We start from the raw sequence: 17780 nt of genomic DNA on the forward strand, positions 1-17780 counted from the left end.
AATTTGTAACCACCATTAAACTTGCTGGCAGATGATCTCTGAATATTTTTGGTTTTATATACAAAGAAGGCATTAAATCATCTCTTGCACTATTAAAAAAGGTAAAAACAACTTAAAACATTAGAATTTTATTTAATTTCTGCATAAGTGAAAGCAGAGAAAACTAGATGTCAAAATATGTACTATTTCCAAAGCCTATATGACATGAAAATAACATTTAATTATTTCATTTCTTATATTTATATTATTGACTCAATGGACATGAATTTGAGCAAACTCTGGGAAATAATTAAAGACAGGGAAGGCTGGCATGCTGCAGCCCATGGGGTTGCAAAAAGACATGGCATAGCAAACTGAAAAACAATTATTTATCACTTAAATTTTTATCTACTGATCTTCTAAATGCTGGAACATAGAATTTATTAGTTTGATAAAGGGTTAAATGATGTGCTTTATTTGCTTATTAAATAACTATGTATCAGAGCAGTGCTGTAGGAGAAAAACTTAAATAATCAAATGCCACTGAACACAGGGCAGTGATTGCTTTTGCCTTAAGGGAATAAATTTCAGTTAAATTTCAGTTTTAAATGTCAGCTTGCACAATTTGTTTTTAACTTTAAATATATGCATTTGTGAAGACAGCTGGGTTTTATTAAGAAATGCTATACCTGCCACACTGGGAACATTTTCTTTTATGGCGAAGAAAACAAATAAATTGGCAGTTTTAATATTTGGAAACAGTATGTTTGGAATAAGAAGTTTATTTTGATCATTACTATCTAAGAAATATCTAGCAAACAGAACAGTGATCCCTTTATATTTAATGGCTAGATAAGCTAAGTTTGTCATTAAATGTTGGATACAGAGGAATTAAATTTGCCACATTTTTTAAGTGAATACTAATCAACATGCAAATAAGCAATTTAACCCTCTTTAAATTGGAAAAAAAAACCCTTGGGACAGTTAATTTCATAGTTGTTAGCGACAGCCAAATCACTGTCAGATGATTCTTCATATTTCATTATATAAAAAATTACAGAAGCACATTATCAGACTTCTGTATTTAGAACAGAATGAATGACAAGTCCTGCCTGGCAGAAAATGTTTTATTATTTTGTTTGTGTACTGATGTTTAATTCTTCCGGAAGAGTGGAAACAAAAACACCCAGATGGAAACTGTGGATGTGTTAAGTGGGGATGGTACAAGAGAAAGAGTTGTTGCAATAATGTTCTGCATCATTTGGTGAACTGCTTAAGATCTGAGTAAGTTCAGGTAACAACATTACCTAAAGCACTGAAATTTTATCCAAATGCTGTTCTATCCCAGATCTGAAAAGCAAGCCTATTCTGTGCCTTTCTGCTTCTTAGTTAGGTCTTGGGGTTCCTGCAGAGAGGATCAACAGAGCCCAAAGAGAAATATTTGAATAAACAATATAACTCCCTGATGGCTAATAAAAAAGGCACCCCAAACACACTAATTTGAAACACAAAATAGTTACATCTGGAGATGCTATTGGTATTATATAGCTAATAAAACAATATTATGAAAACTTTATACATATGGAAACTTAGAAGCAATGAACAAATTCTTATAAGAATCCATTCAAACTGACTCCAGAAGACATAGTAAATCTGAGTGGTTTTATTACCATCAAGAAATAAGCAATTGATTTTCAACATTCTCATCGTGATAATGCTAGGTCTGCTGCTGCTGCTAAGTCGCTTCAGTCGTGTCTCACTCTGTGCGACCCCATAGACGGCAGCCCACCAGGCTCCCAGACAAGAATACTGGAGTGGGTCTAGGTAGTTACAAAAGCAAGCTTTTTTATTCAGATAATTTCAATTGACACCATTTCTTCTAGACCATATTAAAAAAGAAAGATTGACAACGAAGAGTAAAGAATATAAAAAGTTTAAAAAGAAATTGCAGGCCAAAATGACTCATAAGCAGAAACAAAAATGTTAAATATATTATTTGCACCTAAATCCACTTATGAAATAAAAATATATGATCTGGACTAAATTTTTCCCAAGAATGCAAAATTCATTTACTACTAGAAAATGAATCAAATAATTCATCTCATTATTCCTATAGTAGATGTAGGGGGAAATTTTAACATTCAATATTGCTTCAGGATAAAAATTCTTAGCCCACTAAAAATAGAAGGAAACATTGTTAGAATGGTAAATGATTCTTATTAAATATATATGTATAATATGTACTGTCATGTTAATGGTACATGTTGAAAGCTCCCAGTTCAAATAGGAATAAGAAACAAATATCCTAGTATCACAGTTTCTATTAAAAATTGTATTAACCCAAGTTAATGCAGACAGATAAAATACAGAGAGATGAATTAGAAAGGAAGATACAATGCTGTCATTATATCTAACACATAATTGAACAAACTGAAAATAGAATTTAGTCAGGTTATTGTTTAAACATAAATATTCAGGAGGAAACTACATGGTATACAACAGTAAACATCAATTGTTGTTCATTTGCTCAGTCGTGTCTGACTCTTTGTAACCCCTATGGACTGCAGCACGCCAGGCTTCCCTGTCATTTACCATTTCTTGGAGCTTGCTCAAATTCATGTCCATTGAGTTGGTGATGCCGTCCAGCTATCTCATCCTCTGTCATCCCCTTCTTCTCCTGCCTTCAATCTTTCCCAGCATCAGGGTCTTTTTCAATGATTTGGGTCTTCACATCAAGTGGCCAAAGTATTGGAGCTTCAGCTTCAGTATCAGTCCTTCTGATGAATATTCAGAGTTGATTTCCTTTAGGATTATCTGGCTTGATTTCCTTGCAGTCCAAGGGATTCTCAAGAGTCTTCTCCAATACTAAAGTTTGAAAGCATCAATTCTTCTGCATTCAGACTTCTTTGTGATCCAACCCTCACATCCACACATGACTACTGGAAAAACCATAGTTTTGGCTACATGGACCTTTGTTGGCAAAGTACTGTCTCTGCTTTTTTATACCCTGTCTTGGTTTGTCATAACTTGTCTTCATGGATATAGTCACCATCTGCAGTGATTTTGGAGCCCAAGAAAATAGTCTCTCACTGTTTCCATTGTTTCCCCATCTATTTGCCATGAAGTGATGGGACCAGATGCCATGATCTTCATTTTTTGAATGTTGAGTTTTATGCCAGCTTTTCACTTTCCTCTTTCATCAAGAGGCTCTTTAGTTCTTCTTCACTTTCTGCCATAAGGGTGGTGTCATCTGCATATCTAAGGTTATTGATATTTCTCCCAGCAAACTTGATTCCAGCTTGTGCTTCATCCAGTCTGGCATTTCACATGATGTATTCTGCATAAAAGTTAAATAAGCAGGGTGACAATATACAGCCTTGATGTACTCCTTTCCTAATTTGGAGCCAGTACATTGTTCCATGTCCAGTTCTAACTGATGCTTCTTGAGCTGCATACAGATTTCTCAGGAGGCACATAAGGTGGTCTGGTATTCCCATCTCTTTAAGAGTTTTCCACAGTTTGTTGTGATCCACACAGTCAAAGGCTTTGGTATCATCAATAAAGCAGAAGTAGATGTTTTTCTCAGGAGACAGGTAAGGTAGTCTGGTATTCCCATCAATTGGAGAATACAATTTTATTAAAAGATACACATGCATGCATGCTCAGTTGTATCCCACTCTTTTGGAGCTTGCCAGGCTCCTCTGTCCAAGGGATTTTCCAGTCAAGAATACTGGAGTGAGTTGCCACATCCTCCTCCAGGGGATCTTCCTGACCCAAGGATTGAACTCATGTGTCCTGCATCTCCTACATTGGTAGGTAGATTCTTTACTATCAAGCCACCTGGGAGAAATCCATATAAAAATATAGTAATTGCAATTATATCAAAAATATAAAATACCTAAAGTGGAAATTATGATAGATTTTATTTTCTTAAGCTCCAATATCACTGCAGATGGTGACTACAGCCATGAAATTAAAGGACACTTGCCCCTTGAAAGAAAAATCTAGACAGCATATTAAAAAGTAGAGACATCACATTGCTGACAAAGGTCCATATAGTCAAAGCTATGGTTTTTCCATTAGTCATGTATGGATACGAGAGTTGGGCGATAAAGAAGGTTGAGTGCCAAAGAACTGATGCTTTCAAACTGTAGTGCTAGAGTAGGCTCTTGAAATCAACCTTGAATATTCATTGGAAGAATTCGTACTGAAGTTCTAATATCTGGCCATTTGATGGGAAAAACTGACTCACTGGAAAAGACTCTGAAGCTGCAAAAAATTGAAGGTGAGAGAAGAAGCAGGCCACAGAGGATAAGATGGTTGGATGGCATCATGGACTCAATGGACATGAATATGAGCAAACTCTGGGAGATAGTGAAAGACAGGGAAGCCTGGCATGCTGCAGTTCACGGGGTCACAAAGAGTCAGACACAACTAAGCTACTGAAAAACAATATTAACTAAACTACCAAGAAATAAGCAAGCTCTTTGGGAAGAAAAATACATATGATTTTATTGAAAGATATTAGAAAAACACCCGAATAAAGGAAACAACATGACCTTAGATATAAAATTTTGGTATTGCATATGTCAATACTCTGTCAACTTATGATACTCAAAAAATAACAATAACAACAACAACAACTCAACAGTATTTTCTGTGGAATGTGGTAAAGTGATTCTATATAAAAGAGTGAATGATTGAAAACACCCAGGGAACCATTTAAGATGAAAAGTAAGGTGAGGGAATTTCCTTTTAGGCAGCAGGTTTTATTGAATACTGCAGTTACTAAGACAGAAAAATGTTGATGAAGAGAGAGGCAAGTAAACAAATGGAATAAAACAACAAGCCCAGAAACCATCTTTTTCATGAATGCAAATTTGTTTTATATCAGAGTGGGCATTGCAAATCTATGGGCAAAAACAGAGACTATTAAATAAATAATATTGGGAAATTTGGTCATCTATTTTAATAATAAAATGAAATTAGATTTCTGTCTCATATTCTATACAAATAAATGTATTAAAGATTTATATGTATGCACAATTATATGAAAATATTTTATAATTATAATGGAGGGAATTTTGAAATCAAATTATGGGAAGTATAAAGTCCAAAGGAAGAAATTGATAATTTTAGCATTTATCAAAAGACACTTTATAGATAAGCACAATACAAGTAATAATTTAAAAGATATTTCTGGTATTTACAACTGGCAGAAAATCAATATTAAGAATACAAGCAGTAATAATAGGTAGTTAATAAAAAATAGATGAAAAACTTGGATAGGCATTTTGTACAAGAAGAAATATAAATGGTCCATAAACTTATTTTACAAATACTTAAACTTTAGTAGTCATCAGAAAACTTGACATTAAAACCCCACCCATTTCCAAAACATAGACAACAGATTGCAAAAGTTAATAATTTTTCAATATTTATGTTGAGATGAGTATAGATGATAGAAACCACTTTGGTGATTTTAACTAAAAATAGTTAAGCATGAATATACTTTGTGCACAAGCAAATCTTTTCCCATGCATATAGACTAATTCACATTTGTTTCAAGAGATATTTTTCTACTATGAAGGGTATATTCTTTTTTTTTTTTTTTAAACTTTACAAATTGTATTAGTTTTGCCAAATATCAAAATGAATCCATCACAGGTATACATGTGTTCCCTATCCTGAACCCTCCTCCCCGCTCCCACCCCATACCATCCCTCTGGGTCGTCCCAGTGCACTAGCCCCAAGCATCCAGTATTATGCGGAAGGGTATATTCTTAACAAGATTACTTGTAATGGCAAGAAATTGGAAACAACTCAAATAAACTATCAAAAATGACTGACAAAAAGTACTGAGGAATAGCTATGCATTGAAATGCTATAAAATATAGTAAATAAACATTCTATCACTATTATATCCAGATGGATAAACTTCAAATACATACTGATCAAACCAAGTCAATTCATAGGAGAAGGCACACAATATACTTTGATTCACATAAATCTGCAAACCATGTGAAGCAATAGCATATTGTCTAGGTTTACATGCTTTGGTGGTAAAATTATAATGCAAGTTAGGTGAATGATTTATACTCTTCAGAAGAATGGTTACCTCTGGGACGGGGGGTGGGGGGCAGGTTAGAGGTGCAGTGTTGGTACAACGGAGACATTTATAGTGCTGGCAGCTGATGATACCTTCTTAAGTTTGGTAGTGATTGCATAGGTCCTTTTAAACTTATTCTCTAAGCTGCATGTCTTAAGTTTACTTTTGAAAGTGAAAGTCGCTCAGTAGCATCCAACTCTTTGCAACCCCATATACAGTCCATGGAATTCTCCAGATCAGAATACTAGAGTAGGTAGCCTCTCCCTGCTCCAGGGAATCTTCCCAACCTAAGGATCAAACCCATGACTCCCACATGGCAGGTGGATTCTTCACCACTGAGCCATCTACTTTTAATTTATGACAAATATTAGAATTACTATTTTTTAGTATAGTAAATGCTTATGAAATATAAAATGCCATTGTGGGCCAGACGTTTGAGTTAGACAAGTTGCTACTTTTCCTAGTGTGTTAGTACTCTGCAAAATGGCTTATTAAAGAACAAATTTTAGAATATTTTCTTCTCATCAGTTGTTCTGAGTTTAATTAAAATTACACATAATTACCTGAACTAAGAGGCTGGATTCTCTCTTGTAGCAGAAGAAATTTCCCTCAATTACACAACAACATTATATCCTGAAATTAATTCCTAAAAGAAATTATCAAACATCCTTCTATGAATCTTTTTAAAATTTGCTTTGAAATCAGCATATGATATATATAAAGTTCTATATGGTTGGCCCTAAACAAAATGCCATATATCATGGTGTGGCGGAAAGAATACTGAAAGAAGAATTTCAGTTCATGTTGGGTTTGTGTATTATAAATCTAATTTCTGAACCCTAATTTCATCATATAATATCCATACTTTTGTTATGTAAATAGTCACACAGAATTAAGCTAACAATAATGTCCTTTACATATGAAGCAGATTACGACTCTTTAGCTGTAATCACTTTTTTTTTTTTTTTCAATGAGAAACTCTACCTGTCTTTCTGGTACAATATACATTGGTATATCATAATCACCCCATCCAAATGTGCCAACCTTGAATGATCCCTCATCAAAAGACATTTTTATTCCCCTTAGCTGCTCAGTGTCCTGTTCTCCCAAGCTAAGTATTTAACATTTAGCCATGTCAGAGAGGTATGAGTAATAATGTCATGGTATGCTTATTGATTTTGATTGTATAGTTGTATTGTAACAAAATAATTAAAAAAAAATCATATAGGATGAATCTTTGCGACCCTATGAATTATAGATTGCCAGGCTCCTCTGTCCCTGGGATTCTCCATGCAAGAATACTGGAGTGGGTTGCCACACCCTCCTCTAGGGGAACTTCTCCACCTAGGGCCCAGGTATCGAACGTGCATCTCTTACATCTCCTATATTGGCAGTTGGGTTCTTTACCACTAGTGCCGCCTTGGAAGCCCAAATAAATAGGCAAGACAACACTTTTGTAACTGGAGAATAAAATACAGGTGTAAATAGTAAGAAAATTTATAGTATACTTATAATCAGCTAGGGCTTCTCTGGTGGCTCAGACAGTAAAGAATCCACCAGCAATGCAGGAGACCTTGGTTCAATCCCTGGATCAGGAAGATCCCCTGGAGGAGGGCATGGCAACCCATTCTAGTATTCTTGCCTGGAGAATTCCCATGGACAGAGGAGCCTGGCAGGCTACAGTCCGTGGGTTGCAAAGAGTCAGACAGGACTAAGCAACTAAGCACATCACATAATGAGAGAGTATCCCATAGTCTAGTCATTTGAATCTTCTTTCCATGTGAATCACTCTCTCTGGGTGTGTTTATGTTTTAATGTTGATTATCTAGAAATAATATTTTGGAAAATGCAACTCCAGGATTTAAGAATCGTTCCCTAATTAATCTTAATTTGAAAGAAGAAAGAGGTTTTTAGTAAATCTTTTAAGGGAATAAAAACACCTTGTGAATTACAGAAACACACATTCTTCCATTATCAACTTTGTTGATTCTCCTGGGCCCTACAAAAGAAGATAAAAATAGAGTAGAGATAGGGCATTTGTCATTTTGGGTTTTTAAACTTTTTAATCAGTTTTGCTCTCAGAGAAGTTCTATGTCTTTCTTCAGTTAAGAGAGTTTCTCTACTATCATTTATTCAATTAGGCCTCCTGTCCAAGCTTGTTATTTTCATGCTCTAACAGTTAAGCATGATGACTAAGACTGCTATGAGGATGATATCATCCTCTAGCTCTCTGTTACTATTAATATATATTTTAAAAACTCTATTTGAATTACTCTTAACTCTCCGGACACAGGTAAGTTATCCGTTGATTAGATTTCCTGTCTTTCTTTCAGGATTGTTTAGTATTTGTGACTCATTTGTGCACTTATCTCTGTAGCTGAAGAGTCCTAAAATGGCTGTCTCCTCTTTTTTGTTTAGAGAGATGCATGCAGGCTGGTTTGCGGCTGTCTTCTTTTTAAGTGACTGAGAGAGTGGCATCCCTTGGCAGTTGGCTTTCTGAGGCTGGTTATTCAAAATATTGTTAGCCATTTGTGATTTGTCTGTGCCTCCCTTTCTTTAATCTCCTTCACTTACCATTTCTACCTGGAAAACTTTTCTTCGCTGTTGCCAAGGGTAATCTAGCTGGCTGCTTCTATGATACCATAGCTAATAACTCAGCGGGTTCTTTCTCAGGCCCCTCCTGCTCATGAGCTTCATATCCTCCCTGTAGACTATCATGATGTTGTTTGTATATTTCACCACTATGGTTTGCTCTGTGGCATTTTCTCTTTTTGCTTTCTATTCCTCAGGGATTCTCTAGTTTCTGGTTTATGCAGAGTGACTTTTTTGAGTGGTGCTATGTATTTCTTTATTTTGGTATATGATAACAATCATATCCTGTCCTCCTATATCTTACCACTGTATCTGATTTAAGCAATTATTTTTTATGGTGTAGGGGATGTTCAAATTGGATCTAGAATGATATATCATTTTTATCTCAAGCACTATATCCTATTGACTTGTAGAGGCTGCCTAAAGTGAGGGTTGAGAAGGAGAGAGAGGTCACCTCCAGAGTCAGAAGAAAAACTGCTACGATTGATGACAGACGGACAAAATGGCAAGGCAGCATCTGGCCCTGAATTTATTTTCCAGGATTATAGATTATAAAAATCATAGGACAAGTATGTATTTGTATGTTTGTGATTTATGATAAATTATTACAGCAAATAAATGGATGAGCCCCAAAAGCAAGTGTTAGGCAGTGGAAACAAAACCAGAAAGGATTGGAGGCGGGGAAAGGAGACACTAAGGAGAAATTCAGAACTTAATTTGTGTGGAGCCAAAGCTCCTGTTCAAATATAAGTGATGGGAGAAAGTCAGGTTGGGCCCTAACTGGTTAAGGCCATCCATGCTAAGTTAAAGAGTTGATATTTAAAATAATATGAAAAGATAGACCCCTGTCCTTTCTTGCATTGCTGAAATTTACTGTTTTATTTCACTTGAACTTTGCATTTTTTAAAACCATTTTTATAGGATAATTTGAAAGAATGAAATGATACATTAATAATATTAGAAGAAAATAGAAGTATTTTGTGAAAATGCAGATGATTTTTCCACATTAGTTAAGAACCAAGAGCAACAGGAATAAGGCATTTTCTGTCTGCAGTGTGACCTGCCATCTGTTTGTCCCTTGATCCTTGGCAATAGTTCCAGGCAGAGATAAAAACCAGCCCCTGGAGTGGATACAGCCACATTAATTTGCATTAAGGGCTCAGAGTAAGTTCCCACATTGCAGTCCTTTCAGGGCATGACTTCTGGTCACTCCACTTTGCGACAGACATCTTGGCTAGTGGAAGAAGTAAGAATTTTAAGGATTCTTTGTAACAATGAGCACAAGTAATTGATGCAAGTGTTCTACTGGTACCTGTGCTTATATTTTTTCCTCCCACTACTTGTCAGAGGGTTTGAGGTTTACAAATCTGTTCCTGAAGATGCCATTCGGGGCTTTCACTGACCTCGGAAATGGTCATTTCTATTCCTCTTCTGAACCACTTGTCTATTTGTCTTAAACAAACCACCAGAATAGCTGCCCTTACTGCCCTGCTGTTGCTATTTCTGATGTTACCAGTCTAGCACCAAGGTTGACATCTTTCCTCTTCACATAATCATTTAGGACAAAAGAAGTGTTCTTCACAACAAAGGCCATATTTACATTTAGGAATTTTGAGTGACCGCATTGCCACATGTTAATGCATATAGTAGATAAGATGGACTCTCACATTTCTGAGTAGCAATGACCATAAATAATTACACCACAGCAAGAATTATAGGAGGGCTACATACCACTGATTCTATCTAGTTACAAAAATGTAGATTTAACCTAGAACATTCTTTTATTTAATATGTAATACAATTCAACATATGCAGCCAAAATGAGAAGTGCAGTCCAAATAATCCCAAAGTTCTTCTTGGACGAATCACCTTCCTACAGATGTTATCCTAATATTGATCTCTCTTTTAACTTCAAGGTGAGCTAAATTGTCACTCTGAGGAATCAGACTTTGTACTTCTTTTGCCACTTTAGCCACACAACCTTTTTCATTATCTTTCCTTATTTGATTCCAGAATTATTGTAATTGTGATAAGAATAGTTTTCATCAGGTGTTATAAAAAGATTTATTTCTCCTTTTCCAGAAATAAAAAGGTTGAAAAATGGTTCTAAAAACTTATGAGCAATGCAGAAAATTTTACTAAAGCTGCATATAATGAGTTGTATCAGTATCTTGTAAATCAACTGGAATAAATTTGTGCTACCTAGATATATTGGGAAAATTACTTACTTGAAAGTTTTTTTTTTTTTCCATAATTAAGAAGTTCATTGGTTGGAGTGATCTGCATTTGTGCTTGCTCAGTCACTCAGTCATATCCAACTCTTTTTGAGCCCATGGACTGTAGTCCACCAAGCTTCTCTGTCCATGGAATTTCCCAGGGAAGAATGCTGGAGTGTCTTACCATTTCCTCCTCCAGGGGATCCTTTCAACCTAGGGATCAAATCCACGTCTCCTGCATTTCAGGCATTGGCAGGCAGATTCTTTACCACTGCACCACCTGGGAAGCTGGCCAACTGGTTATTTTATCCTTCTTCAGACCTTGATTTAAGCCCTATTTTATATCCTTGCATTCCCTGACTTGATTTTTTTGATATAGATACTTTGTTTCCTCTTATTGGTACCTCTAGACTATGGAATACCCCTACTTCTTTTCAAAGATACATTTCTCACTGCTGGAAATTAGATCTCCCTTATCCTCTGTGAACTTAATTCTATCCATTAGTAATATTTCTCTTCTGTATATTTGACATTGGCTGATATTGTCAGGATTCTGGTGGTTGCAAATGTCAAATCAAAATAGTGTGATTATCTATGAAATTTACTGGTTTAAAAATTTGAGAAGCCAAAGAAAAACCTAGTTTTAGACATGACTGCATTCAGGTACTCAAATGATTATATCTTTCTTTCATCTACTCATTCTACTTCTCTATTTTGGTTAAACTTGCTTCCACCAAATATGGTCTAGTTCCACATGGGTCACTTGTAGGTACCTAGATACTTTGTTTCTCCAAGCCAGTAGCTTAAGAAAAGAGAGAATTTCCAGATGTCTGATATATTCTTTAGGTTGGGTCTTCCCTGGTGGCTCAGATGGTAAAGCATCTGCCCGCAATGTAGGAGATCCAGTTTCGATCCCTGGGGCAGGACGATCCCTTGGACAAAGGAATGGCAACCCATTTCTAGTATTCTTTCCTGGAGAATTCCATGGACAGAGCAGCCTGGAGAGTGACCGTCCATGGGGTCGCAAAGAGTCAGACATGATTGAGTGATTGACACACATTCTTAGGTTAGAACTACTGAGAGAATAAAAAAAAAAAATGAATAGTGGGGAAGAAGTTGTTTTCTAATAGAAGGATTTTTCTTATTGAGAGAAGAGAGGGAGGAATATGCAAGCAACAGAAATCCTTTAAATATGTTTGTTTCTCAACCCTCCTTCATTATGATTTCATTCTTACTTTTTCTGCAACTGATTCTCTCTCTTGTCATATAAATGGTGGCACATTTCACCTTACTCTTTCTATTCATCTTGCTGAGATGGATACTTTGACCCAAAATCTACTGAAAGGTTTTTTTTTTCCTATATTTTATTAAGGACATAATCCTTCCTACAATTATTGCCTGTTTTTTCTTTTTTTACATAGTACCTGATCACATCATCTTTTTTCGAGGCCGAGTCTTAGCCTTTATAATACATCTCTATACTACAGGATATTTTCTAACTTGTACCTCCTTTTGAATTTCTTTCTTTTCCTCCTCTATCCATTAAATAAATCTTCCCCTGAGTTCTGTTTTTATTCCAACATGCAATGTCCTTTCATATTTGATATAATTTTCATAGCTTTTATTAAAAAACAGAGACAATACTTTGCCAACAATGGTCCATCTAGTCAAGGCTATGGTTTTTCCAGTGGTCATGTATGGATGTGAGAGTTGGACTGTGAATAAAGCTGAGCACCAAAGAGTTGATGCTTTTGAACTGTGGTGTTGGAGAAAACTCTTGAGAGTCCCTTGGACTGCAAGGAGATCCAACCAGTCCATCCTAAAGGAGATCAGTCTTGGGTGTTCATTGGAAGGACTGATGCTAAAGCTGAAACTCCAATACTTTGGCCACCTCATGCAAAGAGTTGACTCATTGGAAAAGACCCTGATGCTGGGAGGGATTGGGGGCAGGAGGAGAAGGGGACAACAGAGGATGAGATGGCTGGATGGCATCACTGACGCTATGGACATGAGTTTCGGTAGACTCCACGAGTTGGTGATGGACAGGGAGGCCTGGCGTGCTGCGATTCATGGAGTTGCAAAGAGTCGGACATGACTGAATGACTGAACTGAACTGAACTGAACTGATTATCCCTAAATGACAATACACACAAATTCATTATCTGTTTTCCAGGACATTATCCAAAAGTACAAGCCAGTTTTTCCAACTGCACATCAGTGGGTACAAACAAAAAACAACCTATATAAAAAAAAAATCAGACTTTTTGTAATAACCCCTCTCTTTCCCTCTTCTTTTTCCACATGATTGAATGACCACTGAATTCCTAATTAAAGCACCTAAGAATATAAGAATCAATATTGGCTTCTTACTTTTTCATCTGCACATGAAAAATGTCAGCAAATCTTATCTGGAGACTATTTCCTATTTCCCATAAACATTGAAGCCATCTCATCAATAGAACTTCCTTAAACTATTTCAATAGCTTTCTATTGTGTCAACAGTTTCCAATCTTCCCTCATTCTAGGTAGCAGGCATAATGCACCTAAACCAGATGGCTGTCTTTTAGGAAACTGAGGATTATTAAAACATTTCAAGGTGTCTCTTTGGCTTACAGGGTAAGGTTCAAACTGCTTAACATTAAATTTTTCTTTTAGTGTCTCATTTTCTCAGTCCCACAATTGCCCATTCCATATTTCATCCACCTTAAAATATTTGCCATTTTCCCAACATGTTATATTTCTGGACAGCTTCATTTCTTTGCTCATACTGTTCCTTCTGCCAGGAAACCCTTCCCCACTGAACTCATACTCAAATGATATAGAAAGGTCCTTAGCACATAGTAGATGCTCAAAAAATATATATTGATTTATGAATAAATGAATTAGATAGCACTTAACTTATCTTCATTTTCATAGTTTCTAAGTTCGGATAAAAAAGTATAAGATTTTTTTTTCAAAATTGGTTACAATTTATTAACTGAAATACATATTTTAATCAGGTGGTGATGTGATACCTAATGTGGTAAACTTGTCCCTTAAACAAGTAAAACAGGGGCGAAAAAAAAAAACTGTGCACATATTTACAGCTTAATTAATTGGAGAAATGTTCTTAATAATTTTAAATAAAGTTAATGAAAGTCAAAAACAGGGTTCAAAATCAAGATTCCTTCTCAGAGTATTATCCTTTAATATATTCCATAAAATGACTATTGAGATTTTGTTACTGAACTCGGGTTTAGTTGCTTACTGTTCAGAAGCCAATAATTGAGAGGCAAGAGTCCATAGAAAGGAAAAATGATTTAATCAGAAAAACCAGTAATCTTAGCAGTAAATGCACTCATGTCCCAAGGAGACTAACTCCAAAGATTCTGCTCAGCTATGATAGTTTTTAAAAAGAATAGAGTGTGTAAGAATCGGTGCAAATCACTGAGGCAGGAGTTTGGATTCTGGATCATTCTCCATTACATGCAGAATGCCTGACTCTCTCTTCAGATGTTATCTTGCTGCATGATCTACGGCATGCAGAATCGCTAAGGGGGCTGTCGGCGCCAGAGAACTCAGGTCAGTCGCTCAGTCATGTCCGACTCTTTGCAACCCTATGGATTGCAGCGTGCCAGGCCTCCCTGTCCATCACCAACTCCTGGAGCTTATTCAAACTCATGTCTATCGAGTCAGTGATGCTATCCACCCACTTCATCCTCTGTCATCCTCTTCTTCTCCTGCCTTCAATCTTTTCCAGAATCAGGGTCTTTTCTAGAGAGTCACTTCACATCCGGTGGCCAAAATATTGGAGTTCCAGCTTTAGCATCAGTCCTTCCAATGAATATTCAGGACTGATTTCCTTTAGGATGGACTAGTTGGATCTCCTTGCAGTCCAAGAGACTCTCAAGAGTCTTCTCCAACATCACAGTTCAAAAGCATCAGTTCCTCAGGACTCAGCTTTCTTTATAGTCCAACTCTCACATCCATAAATGACTACTGGCAGAGACATTACTTTGCCAACAAAGGTACTTGTTGGCAAAGTAATGTCTCTGCTTTTCAATATGCTGTCTAGGTTGGTCATAGGTTTTCTTCCAAGGATCAAATGTCTTAATTTCATGGCTGCAGTCACCATCTGCAGTGATTTTGGAGCCCAAGAAAATAAAGTCTGTCACTGTTTCCATTGTTTCCCCATCTATTTGCCATGAAGTGTTTGGATAGGATGCCATGATCTTAGTTGTCTAAATGTTGAGTTTTAAGCCAACTTTTTCACTCTCCTCTTTCACTTTCATCAGGAGGCTCTTTAGTTCTTCTTCACTTTCTGCCATAAGTGTGGTGTCATCTGCATATCTGAGGTTATTGATATTTCTCCCAGCAATCTTGATTCCAGCTTGTGCTTCATCCAGCCTAGCACTTGGCATGATGTACCCTGCATATAATTTAAACAACCTGGGTGACAATATGCAGTTTTGATGTACTCCTTTTCCAATTTGGAAATAGTCTGTTATTCCACATCCAGTTCTAACTGTTGCTTCTTGACCTGCACATAGATTTCTCAGGTGGTCTGGTATTCCCATCTCTTTAAGAATTTTCCACAGTTTGTTGTGATCCACACAAAGGCTTTGGCGTAGTCAATAAAGCAGAAGTAGATGTTTCTCTGGAGCTCTCTTGCTTTTTCGATGATCCAATGGATGTTGGCAATTTGATCCTTGGTTTCTCTGCATTTTCTAAATCCAGCTTCATTCTTTACTTAATTCTTTATTCTTTTAACCCAGGAAAAGAATCAATAGGTTAGGTAAGTCATGATAAGCCAGGAGTCAGGTTAAATTCCCTACTGATCTCATTCATAAAATTAGGTGTTTTAAGGTTAGAGGGGAGCAGAAATGGGCAAACAGGAAAGGAGCAAAAGAAGTTGCTTTCATTTTGTGGCTATCCCTTTATTTTCCTGTCACTTCTTAAAATGATCATTTGAACTTTATTTGTAGCACATCAACACTCTGAGAGTTATAGAAGAAAAGTATTATTTCATCCTCTCTGTTTCTCTCTCTCAGATTTATAGGTGAATTTTTTTTTTTTAAAGAAACAATATATATACCACCCACCATCAGATCAAGAAAACTAAACAAGCATTTAATTAACTCTCTCAGACAGAACATTGGAAAGGCCAACTCCAATTCTGTTTACCTACTCCTTGGCTTTTGGACAAACATTGCATTTATACTGCCTTCATGTCTTCTGACAGCGTTTGTGAAGCAGAGAAAAACAAATACTATTAAATTGATTTTCAAATGCTTGTGTAGCTTCAGGTTTAAAAACTAAAACAGCTCTTTCTTTTGATTCTAGAAAATGTTTTAACTGATTAAAAGACTGTTTCTCAATTTTTATAACAACCCTAAGCACTGTGTCCCTATATATGGAAATTCCAGCCTTTTAGTCACTCAAGCTGAAAACTTTGACTTCTCTTTTTCTCTCTTATTGAATATAAAGTCAGGAAAACATGCTGTAACTATAAAAAGATAGCAACTACTTACCACCTTCTTGATTATTACCTTGGCCTAACTGTAATAGCATTTCAACCAGTCCGCCTGCTTCTGCTCTTGCCCATTCCCCACTTACTGTACTCTCAAAAAAATAGTCAAATCATTCTTATCATGTATCAAAACCTTCACCTCTTGCATCTGCCTCAAAGTAGAAGCCAAAGCTGAGAAGGATTCACCCCCTCTTACTCATTTATTCTATTTCATTGCTCTCTAAGCCCTAGCTGCTCTGTCCTCAGTACTCCAGCACTTATAGTTTTATCTGGCTGGAATGTTTGTTCCCCACATGGCAAATTCATCAGTTTATTTCAGATCTTTGATTTAATTCCATCTTTTGCAAAAGGGCCTTTTCTGATTGTCTATTTGGAGAAGGCAATGGTAACCCACTCCAGTACTCTTGCCTGGAAAATCCCATGGACGGAGGGGCCTGGTGGGCTGTAGTCCTTGGGGTCCCTAGGAGTCGGACACGACTGAGTGACTTCACTTTCACTTTTCACTTTCATGCATTGGAGAAGGAAATAGCAGTCCACTCCAGTGTTCTTGCCTGGAGAATCCCAGGGATGGGGGAGCCTGGTGGGCTGCCGTCTATGGGGTCGCACAGAGTTGGACACGACTGAAGCGACTTAGCAGCAGCAGCAGCAGCAGCCCATCCATTTGTTATTTCACATCGCTCATTTCCTACTTTGTTATTTTTTAGAGTTTTCATCATCTGTTATTCTGTATATTTTTCTTATGAATTTATTTTTTTGTTTTCCTCCTACAAGAAAGTAAGTGCCACAAGGACGAAGATTATTTCCTGTTGTGATACTGTTTTCCCAACACCTAGACAGTTTACCTATACCTATTAGACTATAAAAGTGACCTAGTCAAGGCTATGGTTTTTCTAGTGGTCATGTATGGATGTGAGAGTTGGACTGTGAAGAAGGCTGAGCACTGAAGAATTGATGCTTTTGAACTGTGGTGTTGGAGAAGACTCTTGAGAGTCCCTTGGACTGCAAGGAGATCCAGCCAGTCCATTCTGAAGGAAATCAACCCTGGGATTTCTTTGGAGGGAATGATGCTAAAGCTGAAACTCCAGTACTTTGGCCACCTCATGCGAAGAGTTGACTCAGTGGAAAAGACTCTGATGCTGGGAGGGATTGGGGGCAGGAGGTGAAGGGGACGACAGACGATGAGATGGCTGGATGGCATCACTGACTTGATGGATGTGAGTCTGGGTGAACTCCGGGAGTTGGTGATGGACAGGGAGGCCTGGCGTGCTGCAATTCATGGGGTCACAAAGAGTCGGACACGACTGAGCACCTGAACTGAACTGAACTGAACTGAAAAGTGACCTACTGGCTTTGTATAAATTGCCCAAAGCTAGTT

The 17780-nt window shown here is 36.9% G+C and overlaps 1 protein-coding gene across 1 annotated transcript in view; it reads left to right on the forward strand.

Moving 5' to 3' along the window:
* The window catches only part of ZNF804B (zinc finger protein 804B), a 103918-nt gene that overhangs the window by 34099 nt on the left and 52039 nt on the right, over positions 1-17780 (forward strand). The gene's annotated exons all lie outside the window — the stretch shown is intronic.

The sequence above is a fragment of the Bos javanicus genome, chromosome 4, assembly GCF_032452875.1.
Source record: "Bos javanicus breed banteng chromosome 4, ARS-OSU_banteng_1.0, whole genome shotgun sequence".
NCBI lineage: Eukaryota > Metazoa > Chordata > Mammalia > Artiodactyla > Bovidae > Bos > Bos javanicus.